Source organism: Oryx dammah, unplaced genomic scaffold (assembly GCF_014754425.2).
Source record: "Oryx dammah isolate SB20612 unplaced genomic scaffold, SCBI_Odam_1.1 HiC_scaffold_14, whole genome shotgun sequence".
NCBI classification, from domain to species: Eukaryota; Metazoa; Chordata; class Mammalia; order Artiodactyla; family Bovidae; genus Oryx; species Oryx dammah.
In genome coordinates, this window is record NW_024070198.1 from 15,138,924 (window position 1) to 15,160,153 (window position 21,230).

Genomic DNA, 21,230 nt, shown 5'->3' on the forward strand with positions numbered 1-21,230 from the left:
GATTTCCGTAGACAGGGGCTATCGTGCGCCCTCTCGCGGCCCTAGGCCGACGGCGCCCGGGCTTGTATGCGCACGGCCGCGCACGGCACTGTGAATCACCAAAGGTGGGTAATCAGCGGCCTCTCCAGGGTCTCTGAATCTTTGACTCCTGCCCAATTTCCTTGCAGTTCTTCAGGAAATCGGGCTTTTCTTCTCAGAACGAGAGGATCTGAGTTTTTCAGTCATCCTGTAGTTTTCAATCATCCTGTATTTTGTACCTCTCTTCATGTTTAGCTTGTTATAGGATATAGCTCGTCTTTTTTTTTTTTTTATAAATACTGATTTTTGTGGGACAGAGAAGAGCTTATTTCATTTGTGAAATACCTGCCCCTTGACAGCTTCTCTGGGCGAGTTTGTGGAATGGCTAATGATTTCTCATGAGTTCCAACACTCAAAAGTCTATGATTCTTAATGTTTTATTTTGAAACCCTTTTTGCCTTAATTTAACCACTGCTTGATAAACAGTTATATCAGTGAGATTCATCTGCATTTCAGTTTTTTATAACTATAGCTTTTCTGTAAATTCTACTGTCTCCTTAGTAATTCCTCCGAAGTCATTAGTTTTAACAGGAAGATTTATGCATTGCAAGAATAACTATGTTTTTCAAAATGATTGTCTTTAAAGATTTTTTTTTTCATGAATAAATTTAAGAATTCTGCTTTAGTTTTTTTTCTTGTTTTTGTTTTTAAAGTCTGCGATTCTGAGAACATCCTGACAGTCTGGCCTAGCAGTCCTGAGCTAGAGAGGAAAGGCCAATAGAACCTCCAAAGAATCTGAGCTCCCTTGTAGGTGCTGGTCTTATAGAGACTGAGAAGAAACCTTTCAGTTTCTGGATCCCACTTTAGAGACCAAGAATCCCATTCTATCCAGAACTCTTCTTTCCCTCTCTTCCAACTTCCTCAATTTCCCGACTGCTCTCCTTTACACACATTCTCAGAGACGGCAGAACCTGTCCCACTGGAGTATTGCTTCATCAAACAAATTGAAAACATTGGCCTGTCCTCTTCCCAAGAGTCTGAATTCCTCAAACATAATAATTTATCTGTGGTCACTCCCGTCCTTTCAGCCTCTTGTTCAGTCTCTCCAAGGATGAGGCATCTCCATTGCCGTTTGAAACGAACTTCTCCCAGCTTCATCACATTCCATGTATCACTAACTATCCCTGCTCTCTATTTCCCTCCCTAGCACATTTTTCCCCTTGGCTGATTAATATATGCAAATATCTTCCATCCTTCATTTTTTTTCCCTAATGACTTCTCCTTTTAATTGCTGTTTTATTTTCCTCATTCTCTGGTTGTCTTTACTTCGAAAGAAAAAGAAAAAAACTATATTTCTCTTGGTATCTCCACTTCATTTTCTCTATTATCACAGCCCAAGCCTGTGCTAGCTTTTTTAAGAATTAGGTCATACTCTTGGCCCATTTTAAGTTTATAATCAACTAAAAATCTTTGGATCATTTTTAAGCACTTGTTGCCAAGCTAATCTTTCCCATCTTGATTTTGAGTAATCTTTCATTTAAACACAAACTTAACAAATGGAAGTTTACGTGATTCCTACTAATATAATCTGGTTTCTCAGTTACATCGTCGCCAGCTTCGTGTCATTTCCCATTCACTCAATCCACACTAAGATTGGGATCAGTTTGGGCTAGATCCTCTTGGATTTTCCATAGCTTTCCTGAATACCTGGACTAAGAGGGCTCACTGGGCTACCCCATACTAACTTCACAGGGATGGTACCCAGAGGTTCCTGTGAACCCTTTTGAGGTCCTGCCCATAATATTCCACTGTAACTGCTCTCAATAAGATCACCAAGAACCTTCAAGTAATGTGAATTTTTTTAAGTGTGCACTGAATTACAGTATTTCTTTTTTTTTTTTTAACCTCATTAGATCTCTCTGCTGCAATTTTCCTTTCTCACATTAGAATTTTGACTCTCTTGGCTCCCTTAACAGCCTCTTGACCAGCTTCTCCTCCTATCTTCATTCCTTCGTCCTCCTGCCTCTTCAGTGTAGGTTACTCTCAGGGTCCCACTCCTGACCCACCTTTCCACTTCTCTTTTTGTTCTGCTTGCTCTTCTGGTGTGATCTCATCCATCTACCTAATGCAAAGAGATTCCTAAACGTTATGTCTGTGACACCTATATGAAAAGATAATGATTGGACTCCTGTGTACAGCAGGTAAAGTGAAACGTCTGCCTCTCAAGAGATGTTTCTTTATGACTCCACTTAATAGATTCTATATGGGCTGAATGTACCTGCGTACATATGTGGTATATAAAACTTTACTGAAGATTATTTTTATCATTAAAAACATTGTTTACTCTTCTTAAAACTTTTTTTTCTAAGCAAGGTCACACAGAGCAAATAATTTATATTGTGGGTCATCAGGAAATTAGGCTAAAATAGCTAATAATAATAATAATTATAACTAATGATTAATTACTCAGTTTAAAATTGTTAACCCCAAAATCTAAATAACAAAAAATAATAGTGTAGCAGATACTGTCATCCCACTGACATGCTCTCAGCACTTTCCATCCAATACCTGCAACTTTTAACCTGAGGAGTTTTTCTCAACCCCTACAGGGCAGTCAAGAAGCACCAAAGACCCCGAGAGCAGTCTTCAACCAATGACAGTTGAAAGCTGAAGGATAAATACATATGCCAAGTGTGGTCGGCTGAAGAATATCCTCTGAAGATATCAGGTTCTGAAACTGGTGAATTTTATGTTTTGGAGCCAAAGGTATGATTAAGGATCTTGAGATAGGGAGATGATTCTGGACTGTCCAGCTAGGCCCTAGATGCAATCACATGTGTTCTTAGGGGAGCTAGGCAGAGGGAGGTTTCACGCAGATGGAAGAGGAGGAGACTTTGTGACCACAGAAATGGAGAGTGCAGCGATGTAACCGCAAGTCAAAGAGCGCCAGCAGCCACCAGAAGCAGGAAGAGGCAAGGAGCGGACGCTCCCGTGGAGCCTCCAGAGGCAGGATGGCCCTGCTGACTGCATGATTCCAAGGATACTGATTTCGGACTTCTGGCCTCTAGACCTGTGAGAGAATAGGTTTTCATTGTTTTCAGCTCCCAAATGTGTGGTGATTGTGACAGGACCACAGAAGACTAATAGACTGATATTTATACCCACACGTACACCAAGGTCCCCACTTCTCAGAAGCAGAACAACTCTGAGGCATCTTCTGTTGTCTCCAGGAGTCTGCAGAAGAGTTGAGCCCTACCTGCAGGGCTACCCACCCATCAGCCTACTCTATTACTCACTTTCTCTTCTCGGTCTTGCTTGCTTATTCTTCCATCAGAGGTTCCAGGTCTCTCCTTCAATATAAACCACATACTCTCAAATCCTATAATAGTTTCCTGGAGTTGCTATAACAAAGTACCATAAACTGTGTGGCTTAAAACAAAAAAATTTATTCTCTCACAGTTCTGGAGGCCATAAGTTGGAAATACAATAAAGGTGTTGATTCAGTTGGTTCCTCTTCAGGGCTCTGAGGGGAAGTCTGTTTCATGCTCCTCTCCTAGCTTCTGGTGATGGCTGGCAATTCGTGGCATTCTCTGGTTTGTAAATGCATCTCTCCTTTCTCTGCCTCCACCTTTACATAGCATTCTCCCCCGTCCCTGTGTCTTCATGTGGCCATCTTCCCCTCATATAAGAACACTAGTTATATTGGATCAAGGACCCAGTTTCATGACTTTGTCACAACTTGGTAACATCTGTAAAGATCCTATGCCCAAATAAAGTCACATTTCTACCTACTGGGGATAAGAATTATAACATCTTTTGTAAGGCACATACTTCAACTCACAACACCTTGACTCAGTGTCAAATTTGGGGACCCCTAACCTAAGATAATTATCACTTAATAAGCATTTTTATTTCCTAAGCATGAGCATTTTTATTTCCCTAAATATAATTATTTTTCCTCAGTAATCTTATGATTGTATCCATTTCAAAGTTAATAAATCTGAGGATTAGATATTATAGTGTAGTCAAGTCTTTGTTTTACCACGCAGGAAATGTAATAAGATGCCAGTTCTACCAGTGGGAATGGTTTTCAGCAAAAGAGATCAAATACCTTAAGCTTTTTCTTTTTTCCCCCCCCTCATCTGCAATATTATGGATCAGGAAACAAAGAGGGATTTTCCTAGGGTTGTGATAATCTTTTCTATTTGAGGTTTTGTTGATAAATTTAATTTCTAAGACCTGACATTTCCCCTTTCTTTTACTTGCATTGTCTGTTCAGAGCCACTCTTGTTTATTCATTGCTTTCCAGAATCTTTGGGGAAGGGGGAGTAGATTCCACACACAAAGTCAAGTCCAGTTTCTGATAATCCCTTTGGCAGCAATAGTTGCTCACTCTCTCTCTGTACCAGACTCTGCTAGGAGCTGTCTGTGAAAGAGTGTTCTATAAAACAAGGACACATTGTCTCTGCCTCTATTCTAAAGCTGCTGGTAAGTACCCTGCACAGGGAAGAGACCATAAAATGAAACATCTTAGGTACCTTGTATATCACAATGTGCTCGGGCTTATTCTAATATTCTCTACTTCATCTTTCACCAAAGGCCAAGTCCTTCCTCTGGTTACAAGTCTGGAAATACTTCCATTTATGAGCTTATCCGCATCTAGTCCTAAAAGCTGCTTAGGTGGCATTTATGCTTCTGATTGCTTCCCTTCATTTTATAAGCTGATACTGCTGATTATTATTTTTTTAATTGTTTATTTATTTGGCTGTACCCAGTCTTATGGGCTTCCCAGGTGGTACTACTGGTAAAGAATCTGCCTGCCAGTGCCTGAGATTCAAGAGACCTGCATTCTATTCCTGGGTCAGGAAGATCCCCTCGAGAAGGAAATGGCAACCCACTCTAGTATTCTTGCCTAGAAAATTCCGTGGACAGAAGATCCTGGTGGGCTATAGTCCATGGTGTTGTGAAGAGTCGGACACGGCTGAGTGCACACACACATTCTACATACCCAGTCTTAGTTGCCGCAGGTGGCAGCTTCTATCTTCATTGCAGCATGTGGGATCTTTAGTTGATTGGTTGTGACAATCAAACTCTTAGTTGTGACATATTGGGATCTAGTTCCCTGACCAGGGATCAAACTCAGGCCCCCTACATTGAAAGCATGGAGTCTTAGCTGCTGAACCACCAGGGAAGTCTGTGTTGCTAATAATTAAAATCCTCTCAGGTGAATAAATGGATGCATAAGTGAAATAAGATATTTGTGAATAAATTGATGAGAGATCTTGATGATCCAAAATGTCTCCTCCAACATCTGTCACACCTGAAAGAAGATAAAGTCTGTCCCTAAGGAATCCCTCTCTTGGGCTCATTAGGAGCAAAAGGACTTTTTAATATCCAGAAATTACGGGAATGAGTGGCTTCTGGAGGTGGCAAAGATGGGAAGTGGAGGAAGAGTAGAAGGTAAGTCAAAGAGGTGCCAGAACAGCTAGGTTTTAAACATCAGATGCATGTATGCCATAACATCATGATAATTTCAGTAAGCATATGAGTTATCCATTTCTGCTTAACAAATTACTCTTAAAAGCTGTCAAAGCAATAATAAACATTTATTATTTCACATAGTCTCTGTGCATCTCGAGATTAGGAGTGGTTTAGCAGGATGGTTCTGCTTCTAAAAGTTGCAGTCTTAACTGTTGGTCAAGGCTACAGTCATCCGAAGACTTTACGGAGGCTCAAGGATTAATTTTTTTTTTTCTTTTTTAAAATTTATTTTTTATCAGAGGATAAAGGCTTTACAATATTATGCTGGCTTCTGCCATACAACTGCGAATCAGCCATAAGTTTACATGTGTCCTCTCCCTCCCCCGAAAGGATTAACTTTTAAGATGGCTCACTCATATGGCTCTTGGCAGGACGTATCATTCCTTACTTACTGGCTTTTGGCAGGAAGCTTCAGTTTCTCACTACATGAACTTCTCCATAGGGCTGCTTGAGTGTCTTCATGATACAGCAGTTGGCTTTCCCCAGACCAAGTTATCCAAGAGAGAGCAAGGGGAAAACTCTAATGCCTCTTAAAGATCTTAGTCATGGAAGTCATCACTCCCACTATTCAGTTTGTTAAAAATGAGTCACTTTATTTCAGACCACTCCCAATGATAGGGGAATTAAAATATACTTTTTTGAAGAGAAAATATCGAGAATTTGTGGACATATTTTAAAAACATCAGTTTTGGATTCAGTGAACATTTATTGAGCATCTTTACTGGGACGTGAGTAGGCACTGGATTTCAAACACAGATTATTTTCCTATTACCCAAGGCTAAAGAAATCAGAATTTTATATAGATAGACGAGATGATTTTAGAATACGGGACGTTACATGACTATGATAGGTTTAAAGTTGAATGGATGTGTAGGTGAGATTTAAATCATGGACAGCATGAGAGACTGATTTTCTACTGAGAAGATAAGAAAGATTATTTTGTAACCGGTGTGACTGCCCATTCATTAAACCTTGTAGGTCCTGAACTGAGAACTAATACCAAAGTACAGGAGTCTTAACTAATTCCATCTTTTAACCTGAGACACCTGGGTCATTACTCTGTATTTATAAACAATAAATATTTACTGTTTTTTGGATTATATTTAACTGATGAATTGAAGTGAATCCTAGGTATAAGTTTATGTACCCCCCTTGCTTGTTGTAGACTTTGATTATTCTGGGTGTTTTGTTACTTATTTATTTGACATGGTCAGCTCTTTGGGATTTAGAACAGTCATAGGGGCACAGACTTGAGGCTTATGGCCAGATTCTGCCAGAGGAATAGTTTTGTTTGGTGAAAATTGTGTGTGTGTAATACTTGTCATTGATTTTTTAATTACCTCTGAGTGGACCATACACTCACTCAATATTTAGTCTCTAGTTCCCCCACCAACCCCAGTACTTCCTGTTGTCTGTTATCCATCAGCCTTATTGGTCCCTAAAGACGCTTGAGTATGAGACATGCCTCTTGTTTTTAAATCTCAGGATTGCATGGCATAATATTAGTTCAGCCTATTCTTATTCATCATCCCAAAGGTGAACTGTTTTCAATAGATCAATCACTTTAGGTCAAAAGTTCTGTTTAAAAAAAAAAAAAGTACTGTTTTGGTGGTTGTTGTTTAGTCACTAAGTTGTGTCCAACTCTTTGTGACCCCCTAAACTGTAGCCCACCAGACTCCCCTGTCCATGGGATTTCCCAGGCAAGAATACTGGAGTGGGTTGGTAGCTATCTCCTTTTTAGCTTAGTCAGTATCCACTTGCATTCTGCTAAACCCTTGTTTTCTCTCCAGGCCTTTTTTCCTTTCCCTTCTATTCATCATTCTTGGTGAATATTACCCCTCTTCCAGTTTCTCTCAATTGTCACATCCCAAATGGTATATGGAAAAAAGCTTGAGGATGACAGCGCCTATTAGTGAATGAGATGGTATACAGCACCTGGCTGCCAAAGGTGTGGTAAACTTAAGAAGAAGTCCCTCCTTTCTGGCAAATAATTTCAAGGCCTTCTGTGAGGCTCTTTTCATAGCTCTTCCACTTTGGTTCTCTTTTCCAATCTTTATTGTCAGTTCATTAGTTTATCCTTTTATTAATTCACCCACGTAACAAATATTAGCTAACCACTTAACTATCAGCCAGTGTCCGGGCATGAGAACGAGAATGGTTCCATCCCTGCGCTTGTAGGGTTTGGTCTACTGATTGGAAGCAGATGTTATTCAAACACACCACCCAGATAGATGTAAAGTTTTCTAATTCTAAAACGTTTGGTGTAATTAGTGGCGAAAAAGAGAGAATATGGTGTTAAGACCTATTATGATAAGGGACAATGGCCTTATCAGAGAGGTCATACGAGGCTTTAAAGAACTGATGACTGAGCTGAGATCTAAAGGAAAGAGGAGTTAACTGTGTATGTGTGTGTGGTGGCAGGGGCGGTGGTGATGGTCATCACTGTCTCAGAATTTTTAGCAAGTGGAACAACATGCAAAGCCCTGTGATCAAAGGGAACAGAGGCTGATTGCCCATCACTTTGCTGCTCTCTTGCTTTTTCTTTCTTAACTTCCATCCTTTCTTTTCCTTACTTCCTCCCCTTGTTTCTTTCTTCTTCCTTGAATGCAGAGTTAACAGCTTCCTCAGTTCTTGACACATTAGCATTATTTATCCATGCAGAGACTCTGTTACATTCTTCAGTTCAGTTCAGTCGCTCAGTTGTGTCCGACTCTTTGCGACCCCATGAATCGCAGCACGCCAGGCCTCCCTGTCCAACACCATCTCCCGGAGTTCACCCAGACTCACGTCCATCGAGTCCATGATGCCACCCAGCCATCTCATCCTCTGTCGTCCCCTTCTCCTCCTGCCCTCAATCCCTCCCAGCATCAGAGTCTTTTCCAATGAGTCAGCTCTTCTCATGAGGTGGCCAAAGTACTGGAGTTTCAGCTTTAGCATCATTCCTTCCAAAGAAATCCCAGGGCTGATCTCCTTCAGAATGGACTGGTTGGATCTCCTTGCAGTCCAAGGGACTCTCAAGAGTCTTCTCCAGCACCACAGTTCAAAAGCATCAATTCTTCGGTGCTCAGCCTTCTTCAGAGTCCAACTCTCACATCCATACATGACCACAGGAAAAACCATAGCCTTGACTAGATGGACCTTTGTTGGCAAAGTAATGTCTCTGCTTTTTAATATGCTGTCTAGGTTGGTCATAACTTTCCTTCCAAGGAGTAAGTGTCTTTTGATTTCATGGCTGCAATCACCATCTACAGTGATTTTGGAGCCCCCAAAAATAAAGTCTGACACTGTTTCCACTGTTCCCCCATCTATTTGCCATGAAGTGATGGGACCGGATGCCATGATCTTAGTTTTCTGAATGTTGAGCTTTAAGCCAACTTTTTCGCTCTCCTCTTTCACTTTCATCAAGAGGCTTTTTAGCTCCTCTTCACTTTCTGCCATAAGGGTGGTGTTATCTGCATATCTGAGGTTACATTCTTATTTACCAGTATACTCAGTTTTATCCCTTTTTAGCAATTCCTTTCTCTCTCTTCCATATTCAGCTGTTGTTTATATAGATTTTTAAAATTTATTGATGTTCTTGAGAAAAGGCATATTTATTTTGTATGTATGTATTATTCATCTATGTAAATGATTTTGTTTTATTTTATTATTCTCATTTCTTTTTTTCACTTGGCAGTGGTTTTAATATAGTTATTCTGTGTATATCTGTGTATCCTAACCTCGCTCTGTATATATCTGATCTGTTACTGCTAATTGTTCCATAGTTCTTCATCTTGTTTATTACATATTTATGTCAATTCAGGATTGTCTCAAATTCTTTTCCACTTCACACAAGAACAACAACAACACGCCTTAATGCACACTTTAATGAGCATCCTCTCGTATTCCTCTTAAGGACCTGTGAGAAATTTCCTTTGAAGGATATAATCAGGAGAGGAATTGCTGGGTCACAGATTATGCATGTACTTAATTTGACTAAGTCATGCCAGCTGGATCACCAGAATAACTCAGCTATCACAGTTTTTCTGTTATGTGGTTACTTCATCCCCACTGCCCTCCAACAGAGCACCCTAGAATCTTCTATTCAATTTTTTTTCCTCCTGTATTCTGTTTATCCTTCACATATCCATTGTGAGCAAGCCACAGGGATTCTCTTCTCTCCCCAGTGGCCTAAATCCAGAGTCAGTTTATCATAGCCCCTTCAGGAATTTACAATGCACAGTTGTATACTAAAGATAATCACCATCTCCTAAAGGAGGTTTCTGTTGTCCATTTTGTTAAACATTTGAAACCACATGAGATGGCCTATAATTTGTATACTTCTCCGTGGTGCCCTTTCAGCTCACAAATATTTATTAGGATTATCTCATCACTGAGGTGGACTAGAAGCAAGTTGGACCAAAGAAATTTTTTACTTAATCTCTAAAGAAGAAATGTAAATGACTTAAGTAATATGGTTGTGGGGTTGGCTGGGATGGAGAAGGAGGTAGGTCCACCTTCATTAGCAGTACTTTTCAAAGAAAAGTATAATAGTTTGAAATAATTAAAGGAAGTCCTCTTGTAAAGTTGGAAAATTTTTTTTTAAGAGATAGGATCTAGCTTGGTGAGGGTTTAGGATGATGGGCACTTTCACACACTGCTGGTAGGAAATGTAAAATTGTACAACCTTTTCACAAAGCAATTTGAAAATGTGTGTCAGAGGACAAAACAGTGGCTTGACAGTGCTGAAAACTGGAAGGCATCATCTTGACTAAGTTATTAAAGTTAGTGTTACAAGTATTGGGAATAAACTAGCATTCTGCACCTCCTGCTACTAGGCATGAGAACACAACATCACTTCAGTGGTATTCTTACCAAAAATTCACAACCTGGATTGAATTATGAAGAAACAATTAAGCCAAACCTAAACTGAGGGATCTTATAAAACAGCCAGCCAATCTTTTTCAAAACTGTCAAGGTCATTCAGAATCAACTACGTAATTTACAGAGCCCTGATCAAATTAAACTGTGAAAATTTCAAAATTTCCTTAAAAATGATGAAGAATTTCAAGACAACAATGACAGAGCATTAAATCAGATGGGCAGGGCAGGACGCTGGGCAACTGGACAGATAACCCAGAGGTCATGAAAGACAAAGACAGAAACTGTCCTGCATCGCAGGGGTAGAAGGAGACATGAAAACTAAAAGGAAGGCTTGATCCTGCACCAGATCAGTCACATTAGCAGGACAAGCTGAACAATTTAAATAAGGTCTGTTTCTTAGTTCAGTTGAGTCGCTCAGTTGTGTCCGCCTCTTGGCAACCCCACGGACTGCAGCACACCAGGCCTCCCTGTCCATCACCAAGCCCCGGAGCCTACTCAAACTCATGTCCATCGCGTCAGTGATGCCATCCAACCATCTCATCCTCTGTCGTCCCTTTCTCCTCCTGCCTTCAATCTTTCCCAGCATCAGGGTCTTTTCCAATGAGTCAGTTCTTTGCATCATGTGGCCAAAGTATTGGAGTTTCAGCTTCAGCATCAGTCCTTCCAATGAATATTCAGGACTGATTTCCTTTAGGATGGACTGGTTGGATCTCCTTGCAGTCCAAGGGACTCTCTTATTTGCTTCTTCACAGTTCATAGTTATGATATGCGTTTGGAAATGCATTTCAGACTATTCTTTTAAAGAATTGCTATTTAATCCATTTTAAAATATCATAAAGGGGCTTCCCTGGTGGCTCAGTGGTAAAGAGTCCGCCTGCCAGTGCAGGAAACACTATCCCTGGTCTAGGAAGGTCCCACATGCCGAGGAGCAACTAATCCTGTGCACCACAACTACTGAGCCCATACGCCGCAACTAGTGAAGTCTGTGTTCCCTAGAGTCTCTGTGCCACAACAAGAGAAGGCACCACAATGAGCAGCCAGGACACTGCTACTAGAGAGCAGCCCCTGCTCGCCACAACCGGAGGAAGGCCCGCACAACGCTGAAGACGCAGCACAGGCAATGAGTAAGTGCACAGATAAATAGAAATATTTTAAAAATAAAATATCATGAAAAGGAAAAGTATAAAAATCCAAAAAACTCTCCATCATTCTCTTTTCATGTCTATCCTTTTTGATCTTTATCAAACTGGAGATGCTGATTTTTATACATCATCATAATTATGATATACAATTATGTTTCTCTACCTTTTATCTAATATTGTTTTGCAAAATGTCCCCATATTTCTACATTTTATCATTTTAATCCACTTTGTAATATTTCATAGATAAACCTAGTTTTTGTACACTTCCTATATTAATTTAATACAGTTTAAATTTAAGTGATTTCTCACTTTTAACTATTAAACATTTTGTTACAGGCCTTTTCGTGTAGCTTTTATTTTATTATTTTGAATTATGTCCTTATGACACAGTCCCAGGAGTAGGATGGCGGTGCCTCTTGATATGTGGCATCAGTATGCCTTTCTAGAGCATCTTACCTCTCTCGGTTTGTGGCTGTCCTGCTGTGGTTTACCAAACAGCAGTTGCTTTGTGATCTGACCATCATTCATCTCCCACAAGGGTGTCTCACCCTTGTGGTTAATCTGCAATACACATCTTCTCAATGCTTGTATTCTAACTACAATCCGTAACCTTAGTCCTAGTCACCTTCTCTTCCTAGCTAAGGCTTTACCAGGCATGCACGGAATTTAAATCATTGGTGGAAATTGAGGATGATTCAAGGAAGAGGAACTTAGAAGAGTACTTTGAAGAAACAGCCAGAATGTAGGAGGAAGAAAATGGAGACAATAGAGAAATGAAACCTAAGGAAAAAGTGTTTCTTTTAAACAGCTGAAAGGTTGATATGAAAGTGACTAAAAGAGCAAGGCAGTGATCAGATATGGGTTTATTAGAAAGTGCTTTGGTCACAGCATGGGGAAATGTTTGAATGTGGCCCCAAGTGAATGTGGAGAAACTGGTTGGAGGTTACTGCTGTCACCCAGGGAAAAGATGGTGGTGACTTAGTCTAGATGGGTAGATATTGTGAAGTGAGTACATTTAGAGGATATTTACATTAGATCCTTAGACTTTATCCATCTTATAGCTGAAAGTTTGTAAGAATCTCAGCTATCTAGTTTCAGAGGATCTAATGTAAAACATGGTGAACTACAGTTAATAACATTGTATTATATAATCAAAAAAAAAAAACATATTCAGGCGGGTAAAACAAACAGACCTTAGTGACTACTTGGTATTGTTGTTGTAGTTGCTCAGTGTTGTCCACGACCCCATGGACTGTAGCCTGCCAGGGTCCTCTGTCCATGGTATTTTCCAGGCAAGAATACTGGAGTGGTTTGCCACTCCTTCCTTCAGGGGATCTTCCCAACCCAGGGACCGAACCCTTGGCTCCTGCATTGGCAGGTGGATTCTTTTACCACCTAGCTACCTGGGGAGCCCAGACTAGGTATATTAGCCTCCTAAGGCTGTGATAACTAATTACCACAGATTTAGTGCTTCAAAACAACAGGAATTTATTCTCACAATTCTGGAGACCAGAAGTCTGAAATCAAGATGCTGGCAAGGGGACTACTCTGGTGGCTGGGGTGAAGAATCCACCTGCCTGCCAGTGCAGGAAACACGGGTTTCGATCCCAGGTCCAGGGATGATCCCACATGCTGCAGAGCAACTAAGCCCATGTGCTGCAGCTATTGAGCTGATGCTCTAGAACCGGGAACTACAACTGCTGAGCCCACGCTCTACAGCTACTGTAGCCTGCATGCCCTAAAGCCTGTGTTCTGCAACAGAAGCCACTGCAGTGAGACACCTGTGCACTGCAACTAGAGACTAGCCCCTGCTAGCCGCAACTAGAGAAAGCCCACGGGCAGCAACAAAGACCCAGAACAGTAAAAAAATAATAAATAAATAAAATTAAAAAAAAATTATGTTGGCAGAGTTGGTTTCTTCTGAAGCCTCTGAGAGAGAATGCACTTCGTGCCTCTCTCCTAACTGACGGTGTTGCCGGCAGTCCTTTGTGTTCCTTTGGCCTATAGACGCATCATTCAAATCTCTGCCTCCATCTTCACAGGGTCTTCTTCCCAGAGTCTCCATGTGCCTTCTCCTCTTTTGTTGCCACTCATTACTATTTGAATTTTTTAATTTAACTTTTATATTGGCATATAGGTGATTAACAGTGTTTTATTAGTCTCAGGTATATAGCTAAGTGATTTAGATATACATACATACATATATATATGTGTGTGTGTTTATACATATATATATTCTTTCTTTTTCAGATTCTTTTCCCATATAGGTTATTACACCTACTGAGTAGAGTTTCCTGTGCTATACAGTAGGTCCTGTGATTATCTGTATTATATATAGTAGTGTGTATATGTTAATCCTAAACTGTTAACTTATTCCCCTCCAGATAGGAATACTTCGTGAATTTGTGGGTCATCCTTGCACCGGGACCATGCTAATCTTCTCTGTATCATTCCAGTTTTAGTATATGTGCTACAAAAGCAAGCCTTTCTCTTTTTTCTTTCATAAGGACACCCATCGCAGCTACTTACTAGCTCTGTGAGGAATGGAGTATGTCTAATCCAGGATTATCTCATTTTGGGAAGCTTATCTTAATTATATCTGCAAAGACTCTTTTCTAATAAAGTCACATTCATAAGTCCTTGGAGTTAGGACTTGGACATATCTTTTCCAGAGATAAATTCAACCCACTACACTTAGCTAATTGGATAAGAAAGAGGGTGGTATAGAAAGAAAATGACTCTTGGGTTTTAGGTGTGAGCAACTAAAATATTGTCATTTGGTGAGATATGGAATATTATAATAGGAGCAGATTTGGAGAAGGCAATTATGAGTTTAAACTTAGAGGTAGTGGGATGGAGGTGACTTTAAGACCACCAGGCAGAGATACTGGGTATACAGTTGGCATATAGGATCTGGAGAAACTGAGTGGATGGTGGTGGTATGTGTTAAGATGGAGAATGCTGGAAGAAAACTAGGAGAGGCTCATTTAATCATATTTATTATGTCTGTTACTATTGTTCAGACACTAATTCGTGTCTGACTCTTTGCAACCCCGTGGACTGCAGCATGCCAGTCTTCTCTGTCCTTCACTATCTCTCAAAGTTTGCTCAAATTCATGTCCATTGAGTTGGTGATGCTATCTAACCGTCTCTTCCTTTGCCATCTTCTCCTGCCTTCAATCTTTCCCAGCATCACAGTCTTTTCCAATGAGTTGTCTCTTTACATCAGGTGGCCAAAGTATTGGAGCTTCAGCATCAGTCCTTCCAGTGAATATTCAGGGTTGATTTCCTTTAGGATGGATGGTTTGATCTCCTTGCAGTCCATGGGACTCTCAGGAGTCTTCTCTATCAAAGCAGTTCAAAAGCATCAATTCTTCAGTGTTTAGCCACTGTTGTGGTCCAACTCACAATTCCATACGTTACTAAAAATATCTATATGTAAATATCAAGAAGGCATTCGGATGATAATGTTGGAGCTGTTGATACGAATTCTAGAGTCTTCAGTTGATGCTCATCTAAATACTCAGACTACCTGGGTTAAAGAGGGTTGAATAAGAAGAAAAGAGGGTTCACAACTATTCCTTTAGGAAATTTCAGTTAAGAGGGAAGAAGTTTTTCTTGCCTTGAGGAAATTAAGAAGTAGTAGCCATAGAGGTAGGGGGAAAACGGAGAGAGTATGGCAACAATGGAGTAATGAAAACAGAGGAGCAAAAGTGTTTCAAGCTTGAAAGTCAGATGAATGAGTGTTTCAAAATGGAGGAGTGCTCAACAGAATGAATGCTGTTGAGAGATTAAGCAAGATGGAGACTGGAATTTCTCTCTTAAATTAGGGACAGGGAAGTCATTAATGAGAGTGGACACAAGCTAGAATAGAGTAAATTGGAGGGCAGAGAGGAGTGAGAAAATAGAGACTAGAGACATTGTTAAAATGTTATTCTTTGGAAATAAACTTACAAAAAGTTACAAACATAAAAAATAGTACAAGACATACTCATATCATTCCCAGATTTGCCTAGTGTTACATTAAAAAAAATTTTTTTTGAAGTATGGTTTACAATATCTTGTTAATTTCTGCTATATAGCAAAGTGATTCATACACACACAGACACATATTCTTTTCTGGTTTAGTTTATTGCAGGGCCTTAAACATAGGTACCTGTGCTATGCAATAGGACCTTGTGTATCCCTATTTGCTTTGCTTTTTAAACATTTTATCCTATTTGCTTTATCCCTTGTTCTGTGTGCATGTGTATTTTTTTGTCATTTGAGGGTAAATTACATATATCATGGCCTTTTATCCTAAATACTCCAGAGTATGTTTCCTAAGAATAGAAATTTTTTCTTATAGAATATAGCAATTGTTAATTATAAATATCAAAATTTTTATAATGACACCTTTATTTAATCCACTACGCTTAAGACGGTTGTGTTGGCTGATTTAATACAGTCCTTCATAGAGTATTTTCTTTTCCTCTACCTAATACAAAGTCCAATTTAGGGGCAGGTATTACGTGTAACTGTCATATTGTTTTAACATGTTCATAGCTTTTCTTTGCCTTTTATGATTTTGCCTTTTTTAAAAAAAATTTTTGAAGACTAGAGTACCCCCACCACCACCACCATCACCATTACATTTTTTAAAAGAGAATTTTCCTCATTTGATGGTATTGTGTGATTAGACTGAGGTTGTACATCCTCGGACACATTGTATCCTTCTCAGGATATCACCTCTAGAGGTGCACAATGTGTGAATATCCTTTTAAAGAAGCTCTAGCTTAGGGAAGCAGAGTGATAAGTTTGTAGCTACTAAGGCAGTATTCCTCAGCCTTGGAGGTAGATTCACTCAAGTGGCTTTTGATACCAGTGTAAGGGCTCCACCTTCAGAGATATTGACTTAATTCTTCTTGGGTGTGGTCCAGTTATCAGGGTTTAAGAAAAAAGAAAATTCCCTAAATGTTGCTGCTAAAGCCTGGTGGGCTGCAGTCCATGGGGTCGCTAAGAGTCGGACACGACTGAGCGACTTCACTTTCACTTTTCACTTTAATGCATTGGAGAAGGAAATGGCAACCCACTCCAATGTTCTTACCTGGAGAATCCCAGGGACGGGGAAGCCTGGTGGGCTGCCGTCTATGGGGTGGCACAGAGTCAGACACGACTGAAGCGACTTAGCAGCAGCAGCAGCAATGTGCAGCTAAGTGAGAAACATCACTTAATTGATAGGTGTGGTGATGGTGGTGATTTAACATGAAAGAAGGTAAACCTGTTTGAATGCTGTTTGGAAATTCAGTATAACAAAAAAAATCGATGATTAAAGAAAGATACGAGGAGTTTTGAGGCCTTTTTTGGAGGCCTTTGTACTCTCCTTGAGTACAGTTGTAGCAAAATAATAATAAAAATGGTACCATACTTCACCCTTCAATAATTAAGACTGGGTCACACATAGAATATAACTAATTATATACTTTGAAAATTTCTGTGAAAGTCACATCTTCCTAGAAATGTAAGAATCCAAGTATATCAGTAGTTTTTCATATTTTGTTTTCATGATGTTTAGTCACCCAGTCACGTCCAGTTCTTTGCAACCCCATGGACTACAGCACACCAGGCCTCCCTGGCCCTCATCATCTCTTGGAGTTTGCCCAAGTTCACATCAACTGCATCAGTGATACCATCCAGCCTTCTCTTCCTCTGTCGCCCTCTTCTCCTTCTGCCTTCCATCCTTCCCATAATTAGGGTCTTTTCCAATGAGGTGGCTGTTCGCATCAGGTGACCAAAGTATTGGAGCTTCATATTTTAACTAGGTAATATTTTATGGCAGAGATTGAGAATATCCTTTCTCATCATAATGATTTCATCAGATTTATAGGAATGTTCCAGGATATATTATTTATGCCTAGAGTGGTAGTAATATAGTAAGTGGTGTCAAAAGTTCTATGTCAAACACTTAATGACCACAGAAAGGATATGCTGCACCTTGAAAGCAGACTTTGTTTTTCTTTGTAACATAGGCTATGGTATTACTTATCAGATAAGACAGAAAATTTTATTGTTGAAAGTGGGAAGTATAACCACTAATCACTAACAAGAATCACTAACATTATTAATTATGCAGTACTGTTATTGTAGACAAAGTTACAAAATATAAACGTGTGTCAATTTTGAAGTCTGCACTGAGAAAACAGAAGGGTTGTATGGGCCATTATGGTTCGTAAAACCTTCTTCTATTGACCATGGGGAAGGAAGGAAATGAGCTAAATTAACAACTTGGAGAAACTTGATTTTAAAAATAGTATGATATTCATAGAGGGAGAAGTAGAGTGGTTGCTAGAAAAAAATAACAAGTTACAGAGGTTTGACAGCAGGAAGAAAATTGCAGAGATAAATTCTCTAGGAAGAGAGGAAAAAAGATGAAAAGAGAAAAGATTGAAATGAAATTCTCTTACCTACCCTCATCTTTAACATTTTACTGTACAAATATACTTATGTATAGATATCTCCTACATTAACTTTTTTATTGCGGTGAAATTCACATAAAATAAAGCCGTTTTAAAATATGCAATTCAGTAGCATTTAGTACATTCACAATGTCGTGCAACCATCACCTGTATCTGGTTCCACAACATGTTCATCACCCCCAAAAGAAAACCCTTTATCTGTAAGACATTCCTGCCCTATTTTTCTCCTGCCCCAGCCATTGACAATCACCAATCTGCTTTCTTTATGAATTTACCTGTTCTGGACAGTTCATATAAATGGAATTACACAACATGTAATCTTTTGTGTCAGGCTTCTTTCACTTAGCTTAATATTTTTTTGATATTCATCTACTTTGTAGTATTATCAATACTTAATTCCTTTTTATGGCTGTGTGTATATGTCACATTCTGTTTACCAACTCCTCTACTCATGGACATTTGGGTTCCTTCAGTCTTTTGGTTTTCATGAATAGTGCAGCTCTAAACATTCACCTACAAGTTTTTGTTTGAACATCTGTTTTCAGTTCTTTTGGGTATATACCTAGGAGTAGAATTGCTTAGTGGTAAAGAATTGCTTAGTGGTAAAGAACCTGTCTGCCAACGCAGGAGACATAAGAGACTTGGGTTTGATCCTTGGGTCAGGAAGATCCCCTGGAAGAAGCATGGCAACCCACTCCAGTATTCTTGCCTGGAGAATCCCAATGGACAGAGGAGCCTGGCAGGCTAAAATCCATGGAGTCACAGAGTTGGACCTGACTGAGTGACCCAGCACAGCACAGCACAGCACAGTGGGTGTGATTGCTATCTTTGAGGTTTTGATTTGCATATCTCTAGAGATATGTTCGGAGAAGGCAATGGCACCCCACTCCAGTACTCTTGTCTGGAAAATCCCATGGACTGAGGGGCCTGGTAGGCTGCAGTCCATGGGGTCGCTAGGAGTCAGACACGACTGAGCGACTTCACGTTCACTTTTCACTTTCATGCATTGGAGAAGGAAATGGCAACCCACTCCAGTGTTCTTGCCTGGAGAATCCCAGGGACGGGGGAGCCTGGTGGGCTGCCGTCTCTGAGGTCGCACAGTCGGGCATGACTGAAGTGACTTAGCAGCAGCAGCAGCAGCAGAGCTTATGTTGAACATCATTTTATATGCTTATTAACAGCTATTAGCATATCTTCTTTCAGAGAAATACCTATTCAACTCCTTAACTCATTTGTAAATTAAGTTGTCTTCTTGTAGTTCAGTTCTTCAAGTATTCTGGATACTGGCCTTTATCAGATATATGAATTACAAATATTTTCTGTCTTCCTATATTAACTTTTCCACCTGTATCTTGGAGGTCATTTCTTCTTCTGAAAAATCTTGATAATAAGTGTATTGCCAGGGACTTCCCTTGTAGTCCAGTGGTTAAGACTCCCATGTTTCCACTGCAGGGGGTAAGGATTCAATCCCTGGTCAAGGAACTAAGATCCTGCACTAAGATTTGGACTCTCAGCCAACAAAGGAAAAAAAAATGTATTGCCAACTATGCCCTTGGCCCTTTAGTTAAGACCTTGAGAAATGCTCATTATGAAAGACATGATGTTTCTTAAACTGGATGCTAGGCACATGGATGTCCATTTATGCATTTTATTATTTATATATAGGTTTTATATATATATATTTTTTTAAAGGCTTGACAATGCTGCTTCCTCTAACTCTCCATTCTCCTACTGCTATCCTTTCATTGACATACTTCTAGAATGAGTGGTCTATATTTGCCACTTCATTTTATCCACAACTAGTGCCTCTCTTTTGGAGAAGGCAATGGCAACCCGCTCCAGTACTCTTGCCTGGAAAATCTTATGGACAGAGGAGCCTGGTAGGCTGCAGTCCATGGGATCTCGAGGAGTGGGACACGACTGAGCGACTTCACTTTTACTTTTCACTTTCATGCTTTGGAGAAGGAAATGGCAACCCACTTCAGTGTTCTTGCCTGGAGAATCCCAGGGACAGGGGAGCCTGGTGGGCTGCCGTCTATGGGGTCACACAGAGTCAGACACGACTGAAGCGACTTAGCAGCAGCAGCAGCAGTGCCTCTTTAGTTCCTTGCAATATGATTTCTTTGTCCATCTTTAAATAACGACACCTTTGAGTCTCTGCCCCACCCTCATCTTTAGTCTTTCTTCCCAGGTGTTACCGGTGACTCACCTAGTTGTATTATGCAATGCCTTTTCAATTTGCCTCTTTAAACTGAAGCCCTAACCAAAGTTTTAGAACTCTAAATGCTGGATACTTTACTTTCCCAGCTATATTTCCCCTATTAATCAAGTTATTTCCAATCGACATCTATTTTTTCAAACCACATCAGCTTCATTCTCAAGAGTTTTGTAGTGATTGGCTGGTTCCTCTTGTAACAGAGTACAGTGAGCTCAGCTTTTAGCACAGCAGCCTCAGATATGCAGATGACACCACCCTTATGGCAGAAAGTAAAGAAGAACTAAAGAGCCTCTTGATGATAGTGGAGAGTGAAAAAGTTGGCTTAAAGCTCAACATTCAGAAAACTAAGATCATGGCATCCAGTCCCATCACTTCATGGCAAATAGATGGGGAAACAGTGGGAACAGTGGCTGACTTTATTTTTCTGGGCTCCAAGATTGCTGCAGATGGTGATTGTAGCCATGAAATTAAAAGACGCTTACTCCTTGGAAGAAAAGTTATGACCAACCTAGACAGCATATTAAAAAGCAGAGATATTACTTTGTCAACAAAGGTCCATCTAGTCAAGGCTATGGTTATTCCAGTGATCATGTATGGATGTGAGAGTTGGACTATAAAAAAAGCTGAGCACCGAAGAATTGATGCTTTTGACCTGTGGTGTTGGAGAAGACTCTTGAGAGTCCCTTGAACTGCAAGGAGAGTCAACCAGTCCATCCTAAAGGAGATCAGTCCTGGATGTTCATTGGAAGGACTGATGTTGAAGCTGAAACTCCAATACTTTGGCTACCTGATGCGAAGAGCTGACTTATTGGAAAAGACCCTGATGCTGGGAAAGATTGAGGGCAAGAGGAGAAGGGGATGACAGAGGATGAGATGGTTGGATGGCATCACTGACTCAATGGACATGGGTTTGGGTGGACTCCGGGAGTTGGTGATGGACAGGGAGGCCTGGCATGCTGCAGTTCATGGGGTTGCCAAGAGTTGGACATGACT

The 21,230-nt window shown here is 40.1% G+C and overlaps 1 non-coding gene across 1 annotated transcript; it reads right to left on the minus strand.

Annotated features, from left to right (window-relative positions):
- Nucleotides 1-13,943: 13,943 nt before the first annotated feature.
- LOC120874004 lies at nt 13,944-14,046 on the minus strand. Its single transcript, XR_005723578.1, has one exon. It is a non-coding gene; the product is annotated as a U6 spliceosomal RNA (small nuclear RNA).
- Between the last annotated feature and the right edge of the window lie 7,184 nt (nt 14,047-21,230).